Source organism: Cupressus sempervirens, chromosome 10, assembly GCF_028749045.1.
Source record: "Cupressus sempervirens isolate cs-2001-9-10 chromosome 10, ASM2874904v1, whole genome shotgun sequence".
NCBI classification, from domain to species: domain Eukaryota; kingdom Viridiplantae; phylum Streptophyta; class Pinopsida; order Cupressales; family Cupressaceae; genus Cupressus; species Cupressus sempervirens.
Window position 1 is genome coordinate 430,741,062 of NC_143127.1, and position 26,340 is coordinate 430,767,401.

Genomic DNA, 26,340 nt, shown 5'->3' on the forward strand with positions numbered 1-26,340 from the left:
ATGGTAATGGGAAAGTTAGAAAGGGTGGCTATCAATTTAATGAGATGATATAGGTCTATAAATGATGTAAACTACAATCATGAATAGATAAGAGTCACTGTATGAAGTTCTGTCATCAATAAATAGTTTTTTTTTTTGTATATTTCATATCTTTGATAGTTTTAATAGTGGTTTCTAGTGCATGTTCATAGGAGAGATAGTGGTTTCCTTTTGAATATTTATTTGTAAGGAATATTAGGACATTGAATCCACCCCATTTTGGTAGTTGTGGCATTTCATTTGGTAAATTTTTAAAAGAGGTATTAGTATTTAAAGAATAAGTGTAAAAACCATTATTTAGGGTATATAGCAAGCAAGTAAATTGTGATACATTTTAAGTTCACATTGATGGAGACCCCATGTTTGAAAAGGGGATGTGGATACATGCATATTACTTTCTCCTTAGTTAGTAGGACGCAATGCAAGGAAATACATGTGCTTTGGAATAATAAGAGTTGATTGTAATTATCTCTATTATAGTGCTGCAGAGTTGAGTCTATAGTTAAAAGGGGTATGAAGACTATTTGATTTTGGATGAAATGTGCTCAACCTTTTTCTTGTGATTAGAGGTTGATGAAGGTTAGAATTTGGAGTCTAGTATTTGGAAAGAGTAGGTTATGGTATGATTTTACCATTAAAAGGTCTTAAGAGTCATTGAGTAGATATGAGGTGTGAATGATAAGTTGGGGGATCGTAGGTTTGATCCAAGAGAGGGAGGTCAGGTTAGTGACTTGAGACAAGGTATTTGTTGTGAGTAATTTTATCTCATAGTTAGTTTATGAAATATATGTTATACAAATATTTTAGGATTTGGTACAAGAGCATACATGGGTTAATAGATGTATATTGAATTGGCATCTAGATATCAATGAAACATGCAATAAGGTTAACAACTAAACATTAAATCACACCTTTTTCCATTCCATGAATATACCTTGTCTAGGACACTACATTGGTATTATTCCTACTCATTAGTCCTTGACATGTCATCAAAAAAATTACTATTCTAAGGGATCTCTAATCTTGACACTTGTGTGAGTTTTGCAACTTGAAACCATAACAATTGAAATTGCATTGATCCACTTGGAAAAGGACTATGTGTCTTGTACCAATATTGATGGAACAATCTCAAAATTAAAAGAATAAGCCAAATACTTAAAGAAGAATAGAGCAACATAAAAAATTAATATCCACTTTCCATGGTAACTACACTATGTCTTTATACTAATGAATGTCATGATGCCATTGTTTGAAGTCTTTACTTTATTTCCCTTGTATAAAAGTAGGTCAATTTATTATTTGATAGTGGATGAAATATATTTCCTTCATGTTTACCATAGTCTTGAACTATTATCAGTGGCTCTTGTCATACTATTTACTTCCATTGAGACTATTGTATTATTTTTCATGTTAATGGTTCCCCTTGATATTGACAAATCCCATTTTTTGGTACCATCTTGATTCTATTCCCAATCTTTCCTCAGGACCTAAAATTTTACAATGAGGAAGAGGTGATAACCCAAGAGACAATACTACAAATATATGCCCTTAGTGACCAAGTGATTTTTTTTGCCCAGGTTTTCATTTCACAAAAGTTTTTATAGTCCTTTGGAAAAATATTTAGTATTTTATGCTTTTGATTTCTCTAGGCTTTGACAATTCATTCTGAAAAAAACAACACAACATGTTAGATCAAAGCACCTATAGTTTCATAAATGTGCATTCAATGTAATAATTTGATGGGGACACAACCCAAGAACAGAATAGACACAATAGAAAAGGGAAACTGTATTAACTGAAAAATAAGCTAGTATATTCAGTACAAAGAAAATAAAATTCAAAACATGCCCTAAGGGCTTAAAATAGCATAAATGTGAAGATAATTTCTCCTTTCAGTACCTCCTCTCAAACTCCACTCTGAACTACCTTTTACAATGCAAGGAATCTCCTTAAATAGACCCCAAAGGGTTAAGGACTAGGAATACATTCTAGAAGGTGCTAGTAGGCATCCACTGACCAAATAGAAGGCTCCAAAAGTTGCATTAGAAGTCAGCGCAAATCTAGAAGAATCCAGAAATGGTAACCAAAATTTTGGGAGGGATAACTTTTGAACCGTAGCTTCGATTGATGAACCATTTACATTTCTGAAAAGCTCTCGAAGTGCTCTATAGCCCTATGTACAAGCTTCACTCGTCCCCCATTTTTTGGCCCTTTTCAAGGTCATTTAATGCCCCTAACTTGACTTTGAAGCATTCTTAGGAGGTCTCCAAAACCCAAAAAATTGCAATAACTTTCAAACCGTGGGGCCTTTTGACCTAATTCTTTTTTTGGAATGCTCTAAATCACAATTGCATTCATCTGGCCAATTCACACCTTCTAGTTTACCAAAATTATGGTCCAATTACATGCTCCTATTTTTTCAAGATTTACACGAACACTGATAGTGGAACTGTGAGAGTTGGAACCTTTATTTGACCCAAATGGGTATCCAAAAATGAAAACACATTAAACAAAAACTAAGTCTAAGTACATTTTTTTGGGTGACACAGGATTGCCCTTATACCTCTGGATGCTCCTGCATCAGACACCCAGGGTAGATTGAAAAGTGACCCTGTGACTTTATGAATGGTAGAGGAAATCTCAAATGGGAAACCTCAGCTGCTGAAATCCAAGTTGAGTCCTCGATCGGTCGTCCTTTCCATTTGACCAAATACTCTTCATACTGCCTGTTTCTGGTACTCCTACCCACATGATGATATAGAATGTCTTCTATCTCCTCCTTCTTAGAAGTAGGAATCCGACATGGCTCTAACACTACCTCCTCATCTACACCATCATCATGATACTCTGTTAAATTTGCAATGTTGAAAATGGGAGAAATGTGAATACCATCAAGAAGCTCCACCTCATATGCATTTCCTGAGTCATGTTTCTTCAAAACTTTGCAGCGGCCAAATTTCTTCATTTTCAGCTTGTTGTAATTACTGGCTAGAAATCTTTCTTTTCATAAGTGCACCATGACTAGATCCCCTACTTGGAATTCCTTATGTCTTCTCCTTTGATAAGCCCTAGCTTTATACTCTTGATTCATCTTGGTAATGTGTGCCTGAACCTCCTCATGTAGATGCTTGATATGTTTAGCAAATTCTTCCGCTTCAACACTTGTCCTCTCCCCTTGCTCTATCTTCCTCAATTCTGGTGCAGTCCTTGGGCTATTCCCATATACAATTTGGAATGGTGATTTTCCAATACTCCTATCTATAGAGTTATTGTAAGCAAACTCTTCTTGTGGTAGAATCAAATCCCATCCCTTGGGCTTATCCCCAACTAAACATCTCAAAAAATTGCCCAGACTTCTATTTACTACTTTTTTTTGGCCGTCAGTTTGTGGGTGATGTGTGGAACTGAAGTTCAAGTCTATTCTCAACTTTTTCCACAATGTCCTCTAGAAATACCCCACAAATTTAGTATCTCTGTCAAAAACTATACTCCTTGGAAGACCATGTAGTCTTACCACCTCTTTGAAAAACAAGTATGCAATATGGACATCATCATGAGTTTTGTGGCATGGAATGAAATGTGCCATTTTGGAGAACCTATCAACCACCACGAATACTGAGTCATTACCCCTTTGTGTCCTTGGCAATCCAAGAACAAAATCCTTACTTATGTCCTCCAATGGCCTTGATGGAATAGGCAATGGCTGATATAGGCCAGTATTATGATTAAACCCCTTGGCAACTTGACAAACCTGGCAACTCTGTACAAACTTTTTCACATCCTGTGAAATTTGAGGCCAAAAATAATGTTTGCTAAGAATGGCAATGGTCTTATCTCAACCAAAATGTCCTGCCATCCCTCCACTGTGTTTCTCCTTAATCAAATTTTCCCTCATGGAACTCCTTGGAATGCACAATTGACTACCCTTGAACAACATGTCATCCTGAATCAAATAGTCTAACCACTTGGTTCTATCTACAGAAACAAGCTCTTTACAAGCTTTCCATGCTTCAGTAAAATCAAGATCTTGAGGGTACAAATTCTTGAGTTCATCAAACCCAACTACTTCAACCTGCATTACTGTAAGCAACAACTGTCTCCTACTTAGTGCATCTACAACCCTGTTAGATTTTCTACTTCTATGCTTCAACACAAATGTATAACTCTGCAAGAACTCTACCCACTTCATATGCCTATAATTAAATTTACCTTGGCTATTTAGGTACTGTAATGCCTGATGATTAGTATATAACACAAATTCCTTTGGAAATAAATAATGCCTCCATTTCTTTAAGGCCTGAACTATTGCATAGAACTCTTGATCATAAACAAAATACTTCTTCTTTGCATCATTCAACTTTTCACTAAAATATGCAATAGGCTTACCTTCTTGGGTTAATACAACCCCAATAGCACTACCACTGGCATCACAATCCACTTGGAACACTTTTCTAAAATCTAGAAGTGCCAACACAGGTTGTTCTGTTACCTTCTTCTTTAGCAATTCAAAACTTCTCGCAGCTGCTGCAGTCCATTTGAACTCTTTTCTATCCCATCTTATTGTATCAGTTAGGGGTGCACATATGCCACTGAAATTCTTAATAAACTTCCTGTAAAAACTAACTAGACCATGAAATGATTTTACCTTAGTAGCAGACCTTGGAGTAGGCCATTCCAAGATGGCTTTTACCATCTCTGGATCTATTTTGAGACATTCGGGTGATATAACAAACCCCAAATAGACTAACTCCCTTTTTGCAAAGTTACACTTCTTTAGATTAATTAACAGTTTCTCTTCCCTTAGCCTTTCTAGGACACTACAAATATGCAATAAATGTTCTTCCAAAGTCTTGCTGAAAATTAAAATATTATCCTAATAGACAATAACAAATTTTCCCAAGAACTTCTTAAGTACCTCATTCATGAGCCGCATGAAGGTGCTTGGGGCATTTATCAATCCAAAGGGCATGACTAACCACTCATAAAGACCCTCCTTGGTCTTGAAGGCTATTTTCCACTCATCTCCTTCTTGAATCTATATCTGATGATAGTCACTCTTCAGATCTATCTTTTTGAAGTACTAAGCTCCACTCAAGCAGTCCATAAGATCATCCATCCTTGGCAAAGGAAACAGGTACTTGATGGTTATCCTATTTATAGCTCAAGAATCTATACACATCCTCCACTTTCCATCCTTCTTTGGTGCAAGTACTACAGGTACTGCACATGGACTTAGGCTCTCTCGAATCAAGCCCTTCCTCAAAAGATCTTCAACCTGTCTATTTAGCTCCTCTGTTTTAGTAGGAGTCATCCTGTGAGAAGCCTTGTTAGGAAAACTAGCTCCTAGAATCAAATCTATCTGATGACTGATTTGCCTTACTGGTGGCAATCCATCTGGAACATTATCAAAGGTAATATCTCCAAACTCCCCTAGTAAATCTAAAACTTCAAGTGGTATTTCACTATTACCTTCTTTATCTTTCCTAAGAATCAAATCATAACACATATGCTGATGTTTCATGCCATCTAAAAACTTCCTTTCATCAACAAGACAAATCCTAGCACTGCTACATACCTTTTCACCTTCCTTTTTCATGGGCTTCAATTTGTGGCGAACTCCATCTTTTTTTAGAGAGTATATGTTTGCATGTCCATCATGTACTGCATGTCTATTAGACTACCATGGTCTACCCAACATTATATGGAAAACATCCATCAGAATAACATCATAAAGAACTTCATCATGGTAACTCCCAATTTTAAATTTCACTAAACATTGCTCACTTACCAGGACCTTATGATCATCTTTTACCCAAGAAATTCGATAAGGCTGGGGATGTTTCTCCCTCTTGAGGTTCAACTTAGAGACCATCTCTTCTGATACCAAGTTATCTGTGCTACCACCATCAATGATCATGTCACAACATTTATCCTCACACTTGCATCTAGTACAAAACAAACTCCTCCATTGTCCTAGTTCAATCTCACCATTTAGTAGGACTCTTTCATTTACCAAGGTCTTTCCTCTTTTTGCATCCTCTAAATGTGATGATTGTGCATGCTTATCCACATGAGCAACCCTAGCTTGGCCCTCAGCTCTCCTATCTATCCTTCCTTTTCATTGAGGGCATTCAAAGGCACGATGACCTTCTTCATTGCAATGGAAATAGGTACCATAGAAGCCTCCTCTTCCTTTTCCATGTCCTCTACCTCTTCCTCTTTGATTTCCAAAGTCTTGATCATGGGAGCGGTTGAAACCCTCATTCCTCTAGTTCCTGCTAGTACCCACATCTTCATTTTTCTTTTGGGTTTCATTGCAGCCTCTAGATGATCTACTGCTTCCCCTTCCTCCTTGACCGTGCCCTCTTTGTCTTCCTTCAAACCTTTTATTCAGCTTCTCTTCAACTCGTAGGGAAAAATGGTATGCCTCTTCAATGCTGGTCATTCTTACCAGACTTAATTCCTCCTGGATGCTAGGTCGCAACCAACTGATATAACGAGCAACCTTCTCCTTATTTGCTTCTGCATGCCCCACTCTAATCAAGAGTCAATAAAATTCCTCTGTATATTCTTGGACTGATCTTCCTACTTGCTTTACCCTATGCATCTTCTTAAACAAATCAAGCTCGTAGTCCACAGGAATGAACTGCTTCTTCAATTTATCCACCATGTGATCCCACCTTGTGATCTTCTCCTTTCCTCTTCTATTTCTTTCCAATTGAACCTTTTGCCACTAGATTTTGGCATGGCCTTTCAGTTTGGCCTTTGCAAACTTAACCCTATCTAGGTCCTTGATATCCTCATACTCAAAGTATTCTTCCAGTTCATTGATCCAATCGATCAACTCATCTGGTTTTAGATTTCCTAAAAATACACCCACTTCAATTGTAGGTCTTTTCCCAAACTTAGTAATGGCCCTAAAAAGCCTTTCCTCTACATGATTTAGAACTTCCCCATCAAATTCCCCTTCTGGTCCCATTTCTTCTTCTTCATTGTCATCACCTACGACAACATTTGCTCCTCTATGAAGCTCCTCTTGCAATGCATGTACTTTCCTTTGGAGGGCTCTAACCTCCTTAGGATTAATAGCTTGTGCCCTTTTTCCATGCTCTCTTCATGGAGGCATCTTCTAACTCGAACCCACAACCACACAGTCCTGGTGCAAATTGCCTCACAGTCGATGCTCTATCTACACACTCAGGAAAACTAGCTCTAATACCACTTGATGGGGACACAACCTAAGAACAGAATGGACACAATAGAAAAGGGAAATTGTATTAACTGAAAAATAAGCTAGTACATTCAGTACAGAGAAAATAAACTTCAAAGCATGCCCTAAGGGCTTACAATAGGATAAATGTGGAGATAATTTCTCCTTTCAGTACCTCCTCTCAAACTCCACTCCGAACTACCTTTTATAATGCTAGGAATCTCCTTAAATAGACCCTGGAGGGTTAAGGACTAGGAATACATTCTAGAAGGTGCTAGCAGGAATCCACTGACCAAATAGAAGGCTCCAAAAGCTGCGTTAAAAGTTGGCGCAAATCTAGAAGAATCCAGAAATGGTAACCGAACTTTCGAGAGGCATAACTTTTGAACTATAGCTCCGATTGACGAACCGTTTACATTTCCGAAAAGCTCTTGAAGCACTCTAAAGCCCAATGTACAAGCTTCACTCATCCCCCATTTTTTGGCCCTTTTCAAGGTCATTTAATGCCCCTAACTTGACTTTGAAGCATTCTTAGGAGGTCTCCAAAACCCAAAAAACTGCAATAACTTTCAAACCGCGGGGCCTTTTGACTTGATTCTTTTTCTGGAATGGTCTAAATCACAATTAAATTCATTTGGCCAATTCACACCTTCTAGTTTACCAAAATGATGACCCAATTACATGCTCCTATTATTTTGGGATTTACACGAACACTGATAGTGGAACTGTGAGAGTTGGAACCTTTATTTGACGCAAATGGGTATCCAAAAATGAAAACACATGAAACAAAAACTAAGTCTAAGTACATTTTTTTGGGTGACATAGGATTGCCCTTATACCTCTGGATGCTCCTGCATTAGACACCTAGGGTAGATTGAAAAGATACCCTGTCACTTTATGAATGGTAGAGGAAATCCCAAATGGGAAACCTCAGCTACTGAAATCCAAGTTGAGTCCTCGATCAGTCATCCTTTCCATTTGACCTAATACTCTTCATATTGCCCATTTCTGGTACTCCTACCCACATGATGATCTAGAATGTCTTCTATCTCCTCCTTCTTAGAAGCAGGAATCGGACATGGCTCTAACACTAGCTCCTCATCTGCACCATCATCATGATACTCTATTAAATTTGCAATGTTGAAAATGGGAGAAATGTGAATACCATCTGGCAGCTCCACCTCATATGCATTTCTTGAGTCATGTTTCTTCAAAACTTTGCAGGGGCCAAATTTCTTCACTTTCAGCTTGTTGTAAGTACCGGCTGAAAATCTTTCTTTTCGTAAGTGCACCATGACTAGATCCCCTACTTGGAATTCCTTTTGTCTTCTCCTTTGATCAACCCTAGCTTTATACTCTTGATTCATTTTGGTAATGTGTGCCTAAACCTCCTCATGTAGATGCTTGATATGTTAAGAAAATTCTTCCACTTCAGCACTTGTCCTCTCCCCTTACTCTATCTTCCTCAATTCAGGCGCATTCCTTGGGCTATTCCCATATACAATTTGGAATGGTGATTTTCCAGTACTCCCATTTATAGAGTTATTGTAAGAAAAATCTTCTTGTGGTAGAATGAAATCCCATCCCTTGGGCTTATCCCCAACTAAACATCTCAGCAAATTGCCTAGACTTCTGTTTACCACTTCTATTTGGCTGTCAGTTTGTGGGTGATGCATGGAACTGAATTTCAAGTCTGTTCTCAACTTTTTCCACAATGTCCTCTAGAAATACCCCACAAATTTAGTATCTCTATCAGAAAATATACTCCTTGGAAGACCATGTAGTCTTACCACCTCTTTGAAAAACAAGTCTACAATATGGACAACATCATGAATTTTGTGGCATGGAATGAAATGTACCATTTTGGAGAACCTATCAACCACCATGAATACTGAGTCATTACCCCTTTGTGTCCTTGGAAATCCAAGAACAAAATCCATACTTATGTCCTCCCATGGCCTTGATGGAATAGGCAATGGCTGATATAGGCTAGTATGTGACTAAACATCTTGGCAACTTGACAAACCTGGCAACTCTATACAAACTTCTTCACATCCTGTGAAATTTGAGGCCAACAATAATGTTCTCTAAGAATGGCAATGGTCTTATCTTGACCAAACTGTCCTACTATCCCTCCACTATGTTTCTCCTTAATCAAATTTTCCCTCATGGAACTCCTTGGAATGCACAATTGACTACCCTTGAACAGCATGCCATCCTGAATCAAATAGTCTAACCACTTGGTTCTATCTATAACAACAGGCTCTTTACAAGCTTTCCATGCTTCAGAAAATCAAGATCTTCAGGGTACAAATTCTTGAGTTCATCAAACCTGACTACTTCAACCTGGATTACTGTAAGCAACAACTATCTCCTACTTAGTGCATCTACAACCTTGTTAGATTTTCCACTTCTATGCTTCAACACAAATGTATAACTCTGCAAGAACTCTACCCACTTCATATGCCTTTGATTCAATTTACCTTGGCTATTTAGGTACTGTAATGCCTGATGATCAGTATACAAAACAAATTCCTGTGGCAATAAATAATGCCTCCATTTCTTTAAGGCCTGAACTATTGCGTAGAACTCTTGATCATAAACAAAATACTTCTTCTTTGCATCATTCAATTTTTCACTAAAATATGTAATAGGCTTACCTTCTTGTGTTAATACAACCCTAATAGCACTGCCACTAGCATCACAATCCACCTGGAACACTTTTCTAAAATTTGGAAGTGCCAACATAGGCTGTTCTATTACCTTCTTCTTTAGCAATTCAAAACTTCTTGCAGCTGCTGGAATCCATTTGAACTCTTTTCTATCCCCTCTTATTGTATCAGTTAGGGGTGCACATATGCCACTGAAATTCTTAATAAACTTCCTGTAAAAACTAACTAGACCATGAAATGATCTTACCTCAGTAGTAGACCTTGGAGGAGGCCATTCCAAGATGGCTTTTACCTTCTTTGAATCCATTTTGAGACCTTCGGGTGATATAAAAAAACCCAAATAGACTAACTCCCTTTTTGCAAAGTTATACTTCTTTAGATTAATTAACAATTTCTCTTCCCTTAGCCTTTCTAGGACACTACGAATATGCAGTAAATGTTGTTCCAAAGTCTTGCTGAAAATTAAAATATCATCCAAATAGACAATAAAAATTTTTCCCAAGAACTTCTTAAGTACCTCATTCGTGAGCCGCATGAAGGTGCTTGGGGCATTCGTCAATCCAAAGGGCATGACTAACCACTCATAAAGACCCTCCTTGGTCTTGAAGGCTATTTTCCACTCATCTCCTTCTCGAATCCATACATGATGATAGCCATTTTCAGATCTATCTTAGTGAAGTACTGAGCTCCACTCAAGTAGTCCATAAGATCATTTATCCTTGGCAAAGGAAAACGATACTTGATGGTTATCCTATTTATAGCTCGAGAATCTATACACATCCTTGACTCTCCATCCTTCTTTGGTGCAAGTACTGTAGGTACTACACATGGACTCAGGCTCTCTCGAATCAAGCCCTTCCTCAACAGCTCCTGAACCTGTCTATTTAGCTCCTCTATTTCAGTAGGAGTCATCCTGTGAGCAACCTTGTTAGGCAAACTAGCTCCTAGAATCAAATCTATCTGATGACTGATTTTCCTTACTGGTGGCAATACATCTGGAACATTATTAGAGATAATATCTCCAAAATCCCCTAGTAAATTTGAAACTTCAAGTGGTATTTCACTACTACCTTCTTTATCTTTCCTAGGAATCAAAGCATATCACATATGTTGATGTTTCATGCCATCTAAAAACTTCCTTTCATCAACAAGACAAAACCTAGCACTGCTACATACCTTTTCACCTTCCTTTTTCATGGGCTTCAATTTGTGGTGAACTCCATCCTTTGTCAGAGAGTATGTGTTTGCATGTCCATCATGTACTGCATGTCTATCAAACTGCCATGGTCTTCCCAATAATAGATGGCAAACATCCATCAAAATAACATCATAGAGAACTTCATTATGGTAACTCCCAATTTTGAATTTCACTAAACATTGTTCACTTACCAAGACCTTATGATCATCTTTTACCCAAGCAATATGATAAGGTTGGGGATGTTTCTCCCTCTTGAGCTTCAGCTTAGAGACCATCTCTTTTGATACCAAGTTATCTGTGCTACCACCATCAATGATCATGTCACAACATTTATCCTCACACTTGCATCTGGTACAAAACAAACTCCTCCGTTGTCTTGGTTTAATCTCACCACTTAGTAGGACTCTTTCATTTACCAAGGTCTCTCCTATTTTTGCATCCTCTAAATGTGATGATTGTGCATCCTTATCCACATGAGCAAACCTAGCTTGGCCCTTAGCTCTCCTATCTGTCCTTCGTTGTCATTGAGGGCATTCAAAGGCACGATGACCTTCTTCATTACAATGGAAACAGGTACCATGGAAGCCTCCTCTTCCTTTTCCACATCCTCTACCTCTTCCTCTCTGATTTCCAAAGTCTTGATCATGGAAGTGGTTGAAACCCTCATTCCTCTGGTTCCTGCTAGTACCCACATCTTCATTTTTCTTTTGGGTTTCATTGTAGCCTCCAGATGATCTACCACTTCCCCTTCCTCCTTGACTACACCCTCTTTGTCTTCCTTCAAACCTTTTATTCAGCTTCTCTTCAACTCGTAGGGAAAATTGGTATGCCTCTTCAATGCTGGTCATTCTTACTAGACTTAATTCCTCCTGGATGCTAGGACACAACCCACTGATATAACGAGTAACCTTCTCCTTATTTGCTTTTGCATGTCCCACTCTAATCAAGAGTCGGTAAAATTCCTTTGTATATTCTTGGACTAATCTTCCTACTTGCTTTAACCCATGCATCTTCTTAAACAAATCAAGCTGAATGAACTGCTTCTTCAATTTGTCCACCATGCGATCCCACCTTGTGATCTTCTCCTTTTCTCTTCTATTTCTTTCCAATTGAACCTCTTGCCACCAGATTTTGGCATGGCCTTTCAGTTTGGCCTTTGCAAACTTAAGCCTATCTAGGTCCTTGATATCCTCATACTCAAAGTATTCTTCCAGTTCATTGATCCAATCGATCAACTCATCTGGTTTTAGATTTCTTGAAAATACACTCACTTCAATTGTAGGTCTTTTCCCAAACTTAGTAATGGCCCTAAAAAGCCTTTCCTCTGCATGATTCAGAACTTCCCCATCAAATTCCCCTTTTGGTCCCATTTCTTCTTCTTCATTGTCATCCTCACTGTCATCACCTGCGACAACATTTGCTCCTCTACGAAGCTCCTCTTTCAATGCTTGTACCTACCTTTGGAGGGCTCTAACCTCCTCAAGATTAATAGATCATGCCCTTTTGCCACACTCTCTTCATGGAGGCATCTTCTAACTCAAACCCACAACCACATAGTCCTCGTGCAAACTACCTCACAGTTAGTGCTCTGTCTACACACTCAGGAAAACCAACTCTGATACCACTTGATGGGGAAACAACCCAAGAATAGAATGGACACAATAGAAAAGGGATATTGTATTAACTAAAAAATAAGCTAGTATATTCAATGCAAAGAAAATAAACTTCAAAAAATTCCCTAAGGGCTTACAATAGCATAAATGTGGAGATAATTTCTCCTTTTAGTAGCTCCTCTCAAACTCCACTCCGAACTACCTTTTACAATGCCAGGAATCTCCTTAAATAGACCCTAGAGGGTTAAGGACTAGGAATACATTATAAAAGGTGCTAGCAGGCATCCACCAACCAAATAGAAGGTTCCAAAAGCTGCGTTAGAAGTCGGCGCAAATCTAGAAGAATCCAGAAATGGTAACCAAACTTTCGAGAGGCATAACTTTTGAACGGTAGCTTCGATTGACGAACCATTTACATTTTTGAAAATCTCTCAAAGTGCTCTATAGCCTTATGTACAAGCGTCACTCATCCCCCATTTTTTTGGCCCTTTTTGAGGTCATTTAATGCCCCTAACTTGACTTTGAAGCATTCTTAGGAGGTCTCCAAAACCCAAAAAATTGCAATAACTTTCAAACCGTGGGGCCTTTTGACCTAATTCTTTTTTTGGAATGTTCTAAATCACAATTACATCTAGCCAATTCACACCTTCTAGTTTACCAAAATGATGGCCCAATTACATGCTCCTATTTTTTTGGGATTTACACGAACACTGATAGTGGAACTGTGAGAGTTGGAACCTTTATTTGACCCAAATGGGTATCCAAAAATGAAAACACATGAAATAGAAACTAAGTCTAAGTACATTTTTTTGGGTGACACAGGATTGCCCTTATACCTCTAGATGCTCCTGCATCATAATTTTGTTTGTTTCATAGGAGAAAAAAATCATAGAAAATTTTAAGATAAAGAGAAAGAAACATACCCTACATCTAGTATCAATGGTAGTCTTGATTGTTGAACAGGGAAATGAAACTTATCCCAAATAACTTGAAACCTAAAATGTATGTCCTTCTCTATTGTTAGCTACCTATATGGACATTTTCAAACCAAAAAAAATATCTTCTAAATTATATTTCATGAAGGGAAACAAGGATGAACTATTAATCCACACTCCTACATAGAATAGACAAAACATTCCAATTATTGCTTCCACTTGAATAATATTTTTCTATTGAGAACATAGCTGGTGTATTCCTACATCTATCCTTTCATCATTAAGATTTTTTAATGGAAAATATTATTTATCTTGTTATAGTCAAGATCTTTCTTCTTTCCACAATCTTGAAAAAGGTTTGTCCATACCTCCACAAGAGAGTCCCAAACTTGAATAGTTTTTTTGTTCCTATTGAGAGGTTTAGTAATAGTAGTGAAATGACCATTTTCCTTATAACAAGAAAATGTTCTAGCAAAATTCTATCGAATCCTTATTATCCACCCTTTCCCCATTTAATTTATCCTAAAATTGAGAAATGAAAGTTCCAAACTAAATATTTGAGAGTTTCCTCTATTTTTTGCCAAGGATATCTCTTGGCTCATTCTAAAAATTATCACCTCTATCTACTATTTTAGTATCCTTGTCATTACCTTTGAAAATGAGGTCCAACTAGCACATCATTATTTTCTCAATCACAATATACTTAGATAGGTTCTTCTTAAACATTATCCTAGTATAACATTTACCATGTGGCTTTGTAGCATTTTATCACAGTTAAAATTTCTCTTTAGGTGATGGTTAGAGAATAGTACATACCTAAGTGGGTCCTGAGAGGATTCCCTAACCACCATCTTGTGTGCATATAAAGATAGTGCAACCACAAGAGATCTACATTTATCAATCATAGTGTATTAAAATTGCCAACTAAATCTCCTGGTAATCTTCAATCCAAATAAGAAAATCAAATTAGAAAAAGTAAGTCTCCTACAAGCATCATTATCTCATGCTTCTCCATACTTATCCCATGAGCCATTGCCTATATGTGAATTACTCAAAAGAAATTTAATGCAACCATACAAGGAATGGTTTCTATTAACAACTATTAGTGGTTTATTGGTTAGAATAGAGGTGTAAATGTTCACTATTTGTGGCTCTAGGCTTAGTTACTGGGTTCTTCATGTTTTTCTTGTCATTGCACCAAAATGAGATGAGTTTGGGAATGAATTTGATTACATTATAGGTTTGGTTATGTCATGGCTCTATTTCCTTTAGTACTCTATGGGTGCATCTTAGGCTCAAGAAAATATAGTTGTGACCTTATTGAAGCGAGGTTGTGGTTTGTCATTTCTAGGAGAACCTGTGCATAGGTAAGAAAAGCCTCGTAGTTTTGGAAAGCATCAATCAACCAAAATATTTTCTCCACGATGAAAATAGTAATAATTTATTGGAAATTTTTGGTCAGATAATTAAAAATTAAAAACATTCTAAATGTAGTGAGGAAGGTTATGATGGCACCCAAGTTTTCCTTTACCTTGAGAAGGAAGACATCAAGCTTAAAAATACCAAGTCTGGGCATTCTAGGTAATAGTGGTAGCAATGGGCAAGTGATCTAACATTGAGTTAGAGACCACAAAAACTACATTAATCCCTAAGGAAGAATTGAAAGAGAAGAAAGTCCTATTGGCATAGAACCTATTAAATCTACATAATTTTTTTTTTCTTGTGTAGGCTAGTTATTGCACCAAGTATATCAAATGAATGACGAAAACTCTTTCTTCTTTGCAAGGGGATCAAAAAATTCAAAGACCTCTTAAATATAGGCCAAAATAACAACTCATTATCCTTTAGACTTCCTACCTTTCTTATCTTCATTATATTCAACCATGTTAAAATCTTCAATGCAAATCCATAGAATTTTTTGGAGATTGTTGGCCATCTAGTTACATTGTTCTCTCTCTATAGTCATTAGAAGCATACAAAAAGCATATACCAAAATCATCTATTGCAGTCTCTATAGTATCCCACATCACCCTATTACAAGGGGAGGTATCATGTTTTTTAATCTTATCACTATACTTTGGGTGTACTAGAATGAAAGCATCCTTGTTTTCTTTATCATGCTCTGTGATGATAGCATTTAATTTTGTTATGAAGCTCATGAAATTCTCATATTTAATTCACTGGCTTGATGGGAAGGAGATATACAAATTTGAAAGTCTTGAATTTGAAAAGCTACAGGGGTCTAATGAATGCTTTTCTAACATAAAAATAATTTAATTTAGGGAAATGATAAACTAGGGAAAAAATATCAAAAATTGTTTCTTTGTCTCTTGTTAGGATTTTTCTTTTTTTGTCCAAAAACAATGCTAGTAGCTTGTTTTGAATTGTTATAGTCAAAAGAAATAGACAAATGCAAAGAGGGACATTTGTTTTTGAGGCAAATTATGTATAAAAATAGCATAAAAGACCTTACTAATATTTAATCATTGAGGCAATCTATGGTGGTGTCTTAGTCCTTGAATTCTGTAGAATATGGATTGAATTCAATGGAGAATCTTGAAAAGAAGTAAATTTCAGATAATAGCTTTGAATGTGATAGTCTTACAAATAACCAAAGTGTTGTTTTGGATATGATTTTGATTGAAAAGGTAAGTGGTCTTAATTACATCTAATTGTCTATACAGAGAGAGATTCACACCATCCATATTAGGCTCTTTCAATATTACTCTTCTCATAAATAGATGATGTGCCAGTAGTCAAGATTAATGAATAATTGGCTGATTTAAATGTTGAGTTCTTTGAGGTCACTTGTTATTTAGAGTTGTGTGGATAATTTTGAGCTATTTCAAATGTTTCAACCACACTCAAGAATCTTTGTTACTATATTTTCATTTGTTCCTTAAATTTATTTTGGATTTTTTACAATGCATGTGTACTCTATAACAATTATGCCATTATCTTAATTAGGAAAATATATATAGGATATAAAAATTATTAATCCAGGAAAAAAGGTCAAAATTGGGGAAAATTGGAAATGGAAGAATGATAAGTAGTAGATATTTTCCACAAGTCAAATTGTGACATTGCTGTTAGGATGTAACTATGTAGTTTTTGAGTCAAACTCATTAACCCATGTTTCACGAGTAGTGGTTCACCAAAAGCCATCTCCCATGAGAATGAATGGATCACTTAGTGATCATTCCATCTAGGTGATGCTCACATAGGTGAAGCATTGTGTCTTCCTCAGAGGCAACCCATTCCAATATTACTCCTACTTAAGCATGCTTAACTATTGAGTTTCCCTCAAGGTTAAGATCTGTTAGTTTGCTTCCCCATTTTCCAAACCTTTAGGATTCATTGTGTCTTGTGAACCATTTCTTATAAAGCCTCTTTAGATCATCAATTTATTAGTGGTAGGTGGGTTCTTGTGAATAAGTACTCATGAAACATAATTCAATGAGGTTGACTCAAAAGTTACATAGTTGACAAATGATAGTGATATAAAAATAAAAGAATGATTAATTTTTTTTTAAAATAAACATTTTGTTGAAGATATTGATTTTTTGGTCAAAGTGGTTTAAAAAAGAGATTTGGTAGAAGTCACTATGATTGAAAGAAAAACACAGTTTCTCTAAAATGTTTTTGGCTCTTAGTATTTGTCTGGCCAGTGGGAATATGTAGTCTTGTCAAAATATTATGACTTGTTGCTGATTTTGATAGGCATGGTTGTTTAGTTTTGAGACAAGATTGACACTATTTGGAGTTATAGACTAAATTAGAACATGATAACAAGTCCAAAAGGAAGCTAGTTGATAGGGGAATCAAAAATGGTGACCCTCTTCAAGAGATTTGTCTGTGCATGCTCATACAACTAGCCAAGACAACACAAAATATAGGAAAATGGATAAATTTCATTGATTTGAGAAAAAATCTTACATCTTCTACCTTCCACCTACCTGGTAGGGCTATTTGAAGGCCTTCCCTAATGGTTACAATTGGTTATCAAACCACTTAGTCATTTGCTAGCATTTCTATAGTATTTTTCAAAGTTTGCAACTTTGCAGAAAAAGTTGCTAAGGAACTTTTTGAGTATTTTTGCAATTTTTGCTCACAAGAGCAATTTTTATCCTTGAGTAATAATAAATGATTCCTCATGGATCCTAACTATTAAAACACACAAGAAATACCAAAATTCCCAAAAGTCTAAAGGCTATTGTGTCCTTTGACCATAGTTGACCAAGTGGCTTATAAATGCCAAATCCTAGGACCAGGTCTTACAAAGTGGACCAAAAGGTGTTATTTGACATACTATCCTAAATCACTTAATGATTTGATCCTTTAGATGTTCCCAAAGGTGTTGTATCTTTCAAATTAGATGGAAGGTTCTCCTGCACAAACAACATAGTAATCTGGTCAAATGTCAGGTATTGATTAATGTCGAGACTTGGTGTATGTTAAGTGACCAAGTACCAAATACTAATTAAACATGAAATAAATATAAAGGACCACTAGTTTTTGAAAGCTATGAAGGAGAACTTGTTTAGTATTGGGTAGGTAAGTATATTTAGATCTTTTTGAACATCAATCAATCAATTGACTTGATCATTATAAGTGGAGGTTGCGTGGACCTCAAAATTTTTGATTTGAAAGGGTGTGCATCTCTTGGCCCTTGATACTATCATCAATATAAATTATAGGATAGGATTGGATAGTTTGTAACCTCAACTTGTAGATTTGAATGAGACTTGAAAGTCTTAGCCTATAGACTAAGGAGTTTGTGATTTTTTAAAAGGAAATATGGTATAGGCTTTGATTTATTTTTTGTATTTACTTTCCTTTTAAAAGTATAGAATTTTTTCATGTCCACTTTTGAAGTGGCTACAAATAGAAAACAAAGAGTAGGTGAGAGAGTCGTTAAGTTGTAAAACTAAGGACTAATAAGTTGCTAATGCCATATTCATAATTAATGATGTAACTTACAAAGTTACAAGAAGGCTCATGATATGGATGTAAAGATATCTTAAAAAGTTAGAAGATAGGCTCATGATTTGGATGAAAAGATCTTAGATGTTAGATATTGCTAACAAATGTTGTAGTTATTTCCTATTATCAATTAGGATAAGCCAACATGTAGTTATGCAATAAAAGATGGATTGAGAAGGCTACAATTGGAAGTTCTCCTTCCATTGATTAGTGCAATTGAACTTGATGATTGGCCTGAAAGTGTTATCTTGAATGTGAGATTAGCAAAAAGTTTGAGATAGATCCTTCTTAGATCAAAATTTGTGTGCTAACAGGGTGGAATATAACAATAGTTCAAGGCTGCAAAGCCTATTGTATCATCCCTACTAAATGGATTAATTGAGAGTGAAGCTATTGAGGATGATAGTGCATATCAACAATATCTTCTAGATGAGGGTGATGCAAATGGTGTTTGGGAACAAGATAAGGTATTTTAGAATTGTACGATCCACAAGCATACAAATTATTTATTGGTAATTTGACACTTAATCTTTTCATCTCAAGTCTTTGGTAGAAACACCACAATGGTTCATGTGGTTAGAATATTGTAAAATTTTAATAAGGAAAGAAATTAATGAAAATCATAACTATTGTCTCATAATTTCTAGTTACCATTTCACTATTATAAAATTCCAGTTAATTTATCACAACAAATTTTAAATGTTTTAGAGTAGATTACTTATTGCAGAAATTTCTTTTGGGTGAATTCAAGTGATAAATTGCTACAATCTAAATTTGTTTTATACTTTCATATATTTTATGTGTTTTACTGTACAAAAACTCAAATTCTATTTTTCTTCATTCTAGATTGCTTTAGCACTATTCCTAATTGTAGAATAATAGAGAAATTGGTTTGTCCTTTCAACTTTCTTAACTTTTTCATTCCTACACAAAAATGACAGAGATGCACATTGATTCTATTTAAGTATTTTTTTTGTTGTCATGTTTTTCTAACTTATTAGATTCAATGGATTTTAATTTTCATAAAAAATTGGAAAAGTTAAATGAAGAAATATATTTATGGATTCTTTACTTATGTTCAATACTTGTGTGGGTGTAGAGGATGGCAATTAAAAGACTAGTGGATATAAGTATGGTAGTTTTGGTACCTTTATCAGAACAACTTACCAAACCTTTGGCACATGCTATAGTCCTTGTAAACTTGCAAGAACTCTCAACTGGTGCCCACAAGCTTTTACCAAAAGGTATGATTGTAAAGGCATATCTTAGGGCTAATGATTCTTATTTGTCACAATAGTTTCAAACAATCTATAATACTTCGAGAGTCATTTTCACATTGATGATGGAACCCACTTGGCTCTTACTCTTCGAGGAGATAAAGCATATGAGGACTTTGATATACATGATTTATCTCTTAAAATTTTATTAGTTGAAAAGAAATCATAACCTATCTTGTCTTATGCCTCAGATGGAAAAAACATTAATTGAGTAGCAATTATAGCCTGGGATAGGACTAAACGTTAAAATGTGAAAACTAAGTTCATAGAGAGTTCTTTTTAGTTACACAACACCCTACAAAAAAAAGTAGAAGAAGCTTCAGTAATTACCAATTTATTAGTTTGCTTCAACATTAAATAAAAATGGAATCAATATCTATTCCCTTCCTTGAACAAATATGGTAGATGAGAAGGGTATCTCCTTATGGAACTCTACCATTCCTTGTGTAGTGCCTACCCCTAGTTCACATTTTGTTATTATTGCCAAACTCTTTTAGGCCAGTTTTATGCTTGATGATTAGTAGCATTATCTTTTAGATTAATAGATATTGTTTCATATTCAATTGATTTTATGATGAGACTACGTGGTATTATTTACTGCATGTATGCATGATGATGATTATTATAGTGATTTTACTTATTGATGATGATTAGTTAGATGTATTATTATAGGTGTTTTCTTATGGATACTTACCCTTTATTGCATGTGTATAGTGTGTATGTATATTTTCTTTATATATGACATTTTTGATGTGGTTAAGGAAGGGAGTTGTAGTCATCTACTAGTCGGGATCTACATGATGTACAACTTCCTGCCATTGCCTATTTAGCTTAGTATATATGTACTTGTACATGTGTGAATTTTATGCAGATTGTAGGTATTGGATATTGACTTCCCTGAATTTCTAGGATGAGTGTACCTTATTGCATTATCTCAATGGTAAGAGAGGGGAGATAAATTCTTGAGTCCAAATCCTAACCTTTAAACCTACTTGTCTTACAAAATTAGGACAATTATATGAGTTGATTACCTTCCAAATGTGTCGTATGACATAAATTCATGATTATAACCCTTTAGTTTGATCTTGTATGTGGTTTTCTATGATGGGTTTTCGTATTTCGTCCTTTGGATCTTTGGTATTTTTCTATTAATTAAGTCTAATTAAAAGATTAAATTAATGATTTAATTTAATGGAAATTATTGTGATATTTTTAATATTATTAAATTATATTTAATTAATTGAGAAATTAATTAAATAAAAAGAATTAAATTTAAAGATAAAATTACAAGTTTAATTTTAGAGCGTAATAATATTAATTTAATTTAATAATAATATATTTAGGAGATCATTTTTAAATAAATGCTAAATATTATTTTACTTAAGTTAATAAATATTTTATCAATTAACACTTCGAAAATAAATTAAAGAGTGAAAAAATATTAAATTTTTAAGAGTTTTAAAATTGTATAAAATATGCATGAGTTTAAGAAATAATAAATTAATTAAAAAATAGAAGTCAAGTGAATTTAAATAAAGATATTTTATATTGCAATAAACATGCATGAAAACATAAAAGAAAGATAATAACGAGTTAAAAAGTTGTGAGCAAAGAGTCCTCTTGCGTGATCACACAATTAGTGCCCCAAATTTAGGAAAGAACTCCTTATCCATAATTGAGGGTTCATTTTGGAGAAGGAATTTTTAGAGAAGGTTTTGAGAGAAGAAATTTCTCTCACAAATCTTTTGGGTGTTTTTGATTTTAGCATTAGAGCCAGGTATATTCTTGTGTTTTGATTGGCCTAATTAATTACGTTATTATTCCTGTCTTCTTTGTGACTATTGAAATCTATTTCCCAAATTTAATTGTATGAATCTTTCAATATTTTGTTCTTTTGTATCAAATATCTTCTATATTCATTAGGATTAAATTATTAGTAGAACCCTTGTCTAGTAGATTTAAAAATTGGAATTTAAATCAGGAAGGGTTTTGAATTGAAAAGGAATTTTTAAAATTTAAATTTGATTGGTTGGTCATATTTTCCCAATCAAGATATTACTGAAACTTTTTGTTAAAAAATATATTTATGGTAAATGATATGGGGGGGGGGGAGTTGTTTTGTTTTGTTTTAATAAATTTTTTTTTTAAATATTAAATAAGGGAGGGTATTTTACCCCACCTCCCACCTCACCTTATAGGTGACTTTATTGCCACTAACTACAAGGTACTACGATAGAAACAGTACTCTGTACTGTCACAGTCACAGGCCCTTATGACTAGTCGCAAGGTGGCCATATTAAGCCAAAGGTTGGCAGGCCTTTTCAAATAAACATATGCTATAAAAGTTTTTTTAAATTTATTAAATATTAATTTTTATTAAATTTAATATTATTAATTATTATTAATTTTATTAATATTTATTAATGTAATAAATGATGTTATATAGTTCTTTTGTATATATAATTATTAATTAATTTAATTAAGTTTAATTAATAATAGAGGTTAATTAATAGAGTTGTAAATTTATTTAATTATTATTCATAATTTTGATTTTAATAAAATTGTAAATTCATTATTTTAAAATTAATGAGTATTATTTTAATATTTAAAATAAATAATTAGCCTTAAGTCATTTGGAACAATGAACTTAAAATTGAATTAGGATAATTGTGCATTTTATTCAAAAATAAGAATGGGGTAAATAGTAAGGGTTAAAATGTAAATCGTAGGTACTCACAAACTTACATTGAAACAAATATTTAAACCTTACTATTGACTCAACTATGTGCTTTCAAAATCTAACTAAACAATGAAACTACTATGTTATCTATGTCTATGTTTTGGGTTTGGGTTGACTAGAGTGTTGACTAGTCTTAGGACGTCTACTAGAGGTTTGGGAGTTCTATGATTGTGGTATTATGCTAATTTGATCTTTGATCTTTTAAACTCAACCATGGTAATGTGTTGGTATGCTCTTTGATGAGTTTGATTATATTTTTGGCTATTATTTTCAATGTCCTTGTGGGATAATGAGATGGATGATATGACATACTTGACTTAACCATTTTGAGTCTTTGATCAATATTTTCAGGATGTTTTTCAGTTGCTTGTAAAGAACTGATGGGTTATTGTGATTTATTTTTTGATGCTTTCCAGTCACTTGTATAGGACTGAGGGAAATACTATGATTCTTTGATTTGTGATTGGATGAGCTTAGGGTAGGTTATCTATATGTAATGTTAGGAAGTGGCTTGCAATGGAGGTTGGGGCCCAAAGTGGCTGCTAGGGTAACCCATTGTAAGCTATTTAATAAGTGAAAACACTACACTAAATGAGAGTAAAATAAAACTAATAAGAGTCTCTATATATTCTCACCCATGCCTAGAGTGCTAGTACAGACTAGGATGGGAGTAGAGAGAATGCTTGGTTGCAATCGTGCATTGTTAGTATGCCTTGTTAGTACGAGAGGATACTAGTGTTGCATAGAGTCACTAGGGGGCTAGGATCAAGTTAGACTACTAGGATAACTCTAATTTTGACTGGTGTGATGACACTTGCCCACTTACATAGTAGGTTTCCTATGTGTCTGTGTTTGCCTTTGGGTCTAGATGTCGATTTATCTTGAAACCTTTGAGTTAGATTACTTTTAGGGTTTCCTTGACTTAGATATTAATTTTGATTTTTGGATTGATATCTTGTTTGGGACTTGAGACTATCTCCTTAGCATGGTGGGAGTGGGCCTTTGGTAGTGCTTTTTACTCTTACCATTGAGGTCCATCCATTGATGTTGTGGATGGAGTTCCTTGTCTGCTTTTTCTTTCATTCTATCTTTGTGTATTATGATGAATGGTTATATCTTTATGATGGATGATTATATCTTTATGGTGGATGATCTTTACTTATTGTATTGTACTTTGTTTCATGGATTTGAAAGGGATGATGTAACCTACTTTATAAATGTATATTCTTTCAACCTTTCATACTCTATGACATGTATAGTGAATGATTGTGCATTTTGAATTTTATTGCCAAGTGGCATTTAGAACCAATGTATATTATTTAAATGGACTTGGACTTATAATTATTCTTTCATGTGGATGTGGTATTTTTTAGACTTAGTATTAATTAAAATTTTTAAATGTGACTCAACATCTTGGGATCCTTAAGGAATATAATCTGTTATGTTTGCTTCTATATGTTTGTATGTTATTGCTTCCACTACTTTATGTTTGATGTGTATGTTGTTCTTTAAAAAAAATGTTCGAAAAACTTAGTAAAACTTTAGGTTAATTCTTTTGGATCACTTGGTAGGGTGTTACGCCTTGTTTTACAATTCAAATATTTTTTTTTACAACTCTACTTTATAGATAATATAGTAGCATTATTGGTTATGAAAAAATCTCTTGTGAGAGAAAGAGGTATAACTATTAAGCATGATCATCATGTGTGAACACTTCATGTATACCACCCTGTCTACTATTTGGGTAATTCATTAGCCTTATTAATTTTTCAAAATTGATCTTGTGCAAGCTTGTAAACAAATTAAAATTAATGTAGATGACACTAGATAAAATAAAATAAGCAAAGTTTTAAGCTCTAAGTATATTTGTAAGAAGTTGTGAAGGACTTTTTACTACAATTTTTGTCAGATAATTTGGAGTTATAAACATAAGGTCTATCCATTAAAATATGAGATCTAGTTGGTAATGGTCTTTTATATGTGAAAGGGCCCAATATACCAAACATAGTGGGAGTTAGGTGTGAATCTTTGTAGAGGCAAGTGGATATGTGTATCTTGATAGGAAATAGACATTGGTGGGGTATCATAGATGTAACTGGGTGTGAAAGAGTTGATGTAGGAAAAGTTGATATAAGAAAATATAGTTATGGTTAGTCCAAAGGTTATGCTTTTTTCTAGTATGAGAAAGAAGAGGTAGAAATAAGTGCCATTGAAAAATTGAATGGCTTGTTGTTTAATGGCAAGCAGGTCTATGTTGGCTTGTTTGTGAGACATAAAGAAAGAGATCAATCAATGGGTAGTTCCAAGTCTAGCAATATTTTTTTTGTGATTTTTTTTCTAACATGACTACATATGAAGACTTGCAAAATATTTTTAGTAAATTTGGCCCCATCACTAGTGCAATTTTTATGAGGAATGTGGATGGAAAATCCAAAGGATTTGGATTTGTTAATTTTGAAAATGCAGATGATGTAGTTAATGTTGTTGTCAGTTTAAATGGAAATGTTTTTAATGATGAAAAGGAATGATATGTTGGAAGGGCACAAAAAAAAGCTAAAAAAGGGAGGCAAAATTAAAAACCAAGTTTGAACAAGAGAAGAAAGCAAAAATGGAAAAAATTTAGGGTGCTAATTTGTATTTGAAAATTTTGGATGATTCCATTGATGATGAAAAGCTAAGAGAATATTTTTCAAAATTTGGCACCATAACATCTTGCAAGGTATGTCTTCTCATGACTATGATGTTGTTAAGATTCTACTCATTTTATTATTTTCTTGTGGGTTATAATGTGGTTAAATTCAACTCCTATAGCTTCTCATGGCAAAACATTCCACTTATTTGTGTAGTTAATTTCTTAATGTCATGCCACTATTTTTGGGTTATGAGGGAACCCCAAGATTAGAGTAGGGGATCCGATTTTGTGGCTTTTTCTTCTCCAGAAGAAGCCATGCATGCTATAAGATGTTATTTATTATCATGTTAGATTTTTTGTTTGAATTCATAGTATCTAACTAGATTTTCCTATTTTCTATCCATTGGAGCATGGCATGGTTTTGAATGTGATGTATTTGTCATGAATTGTAGGTTGTTGAGATCAGTGGAAAGATAAATGGAAGGAAACCTCTTTATATTTCATTGGCTCAATGAAACTAGAGAGAAGGGTTAGACTATAGATATGTATAGCTCTTGTGGTAGAAAATTCAAGATGCCCATATTGATTTGCTAGATCCACAAAAGATTCAAGTGCTTGCAAACAATGTATATGCTTGATCTATTGTCATGCTAGGCCTAGTTTGCTTAGATGAGAGATCTTATTGGAGTTACTCCTACAATACCAACTAGTTTATCACCATATCATCTTGGTGCTCCAAGGCTCACCCCACATCAACTATTCTACGGTCAAGGTCCTAATGGTCTGATTCCTCCATAGGTTTGTAAATGGGATGGGTAGTACTTTAATTTTTATTTACAGGGAGTTACTTTGGCTAGAAATTCCCTGTAGCCTATAGGTTTTCATTATCAACAAAACTTTCTACCTAGCATTCACTCTTCAATGACATAGATGAAAATTTTTATGCTACTGTTTCAATTACAGAGGCAAAGTCAACAAGGAAAAAGAATGGGTGGAAGGAGGGGTGGTGCACAACAAATTCAGCAACAACAAAAACAATAG

General features: G+C 34.6%; 1 pseudogene; it reads left to right on the top strand.

Moving 5' to 3' along the window:
* On the top strand, positions 1-26,340 carry LOC149534565 (polyadenylate-binding protein 2-like; annotated as a pseudogene).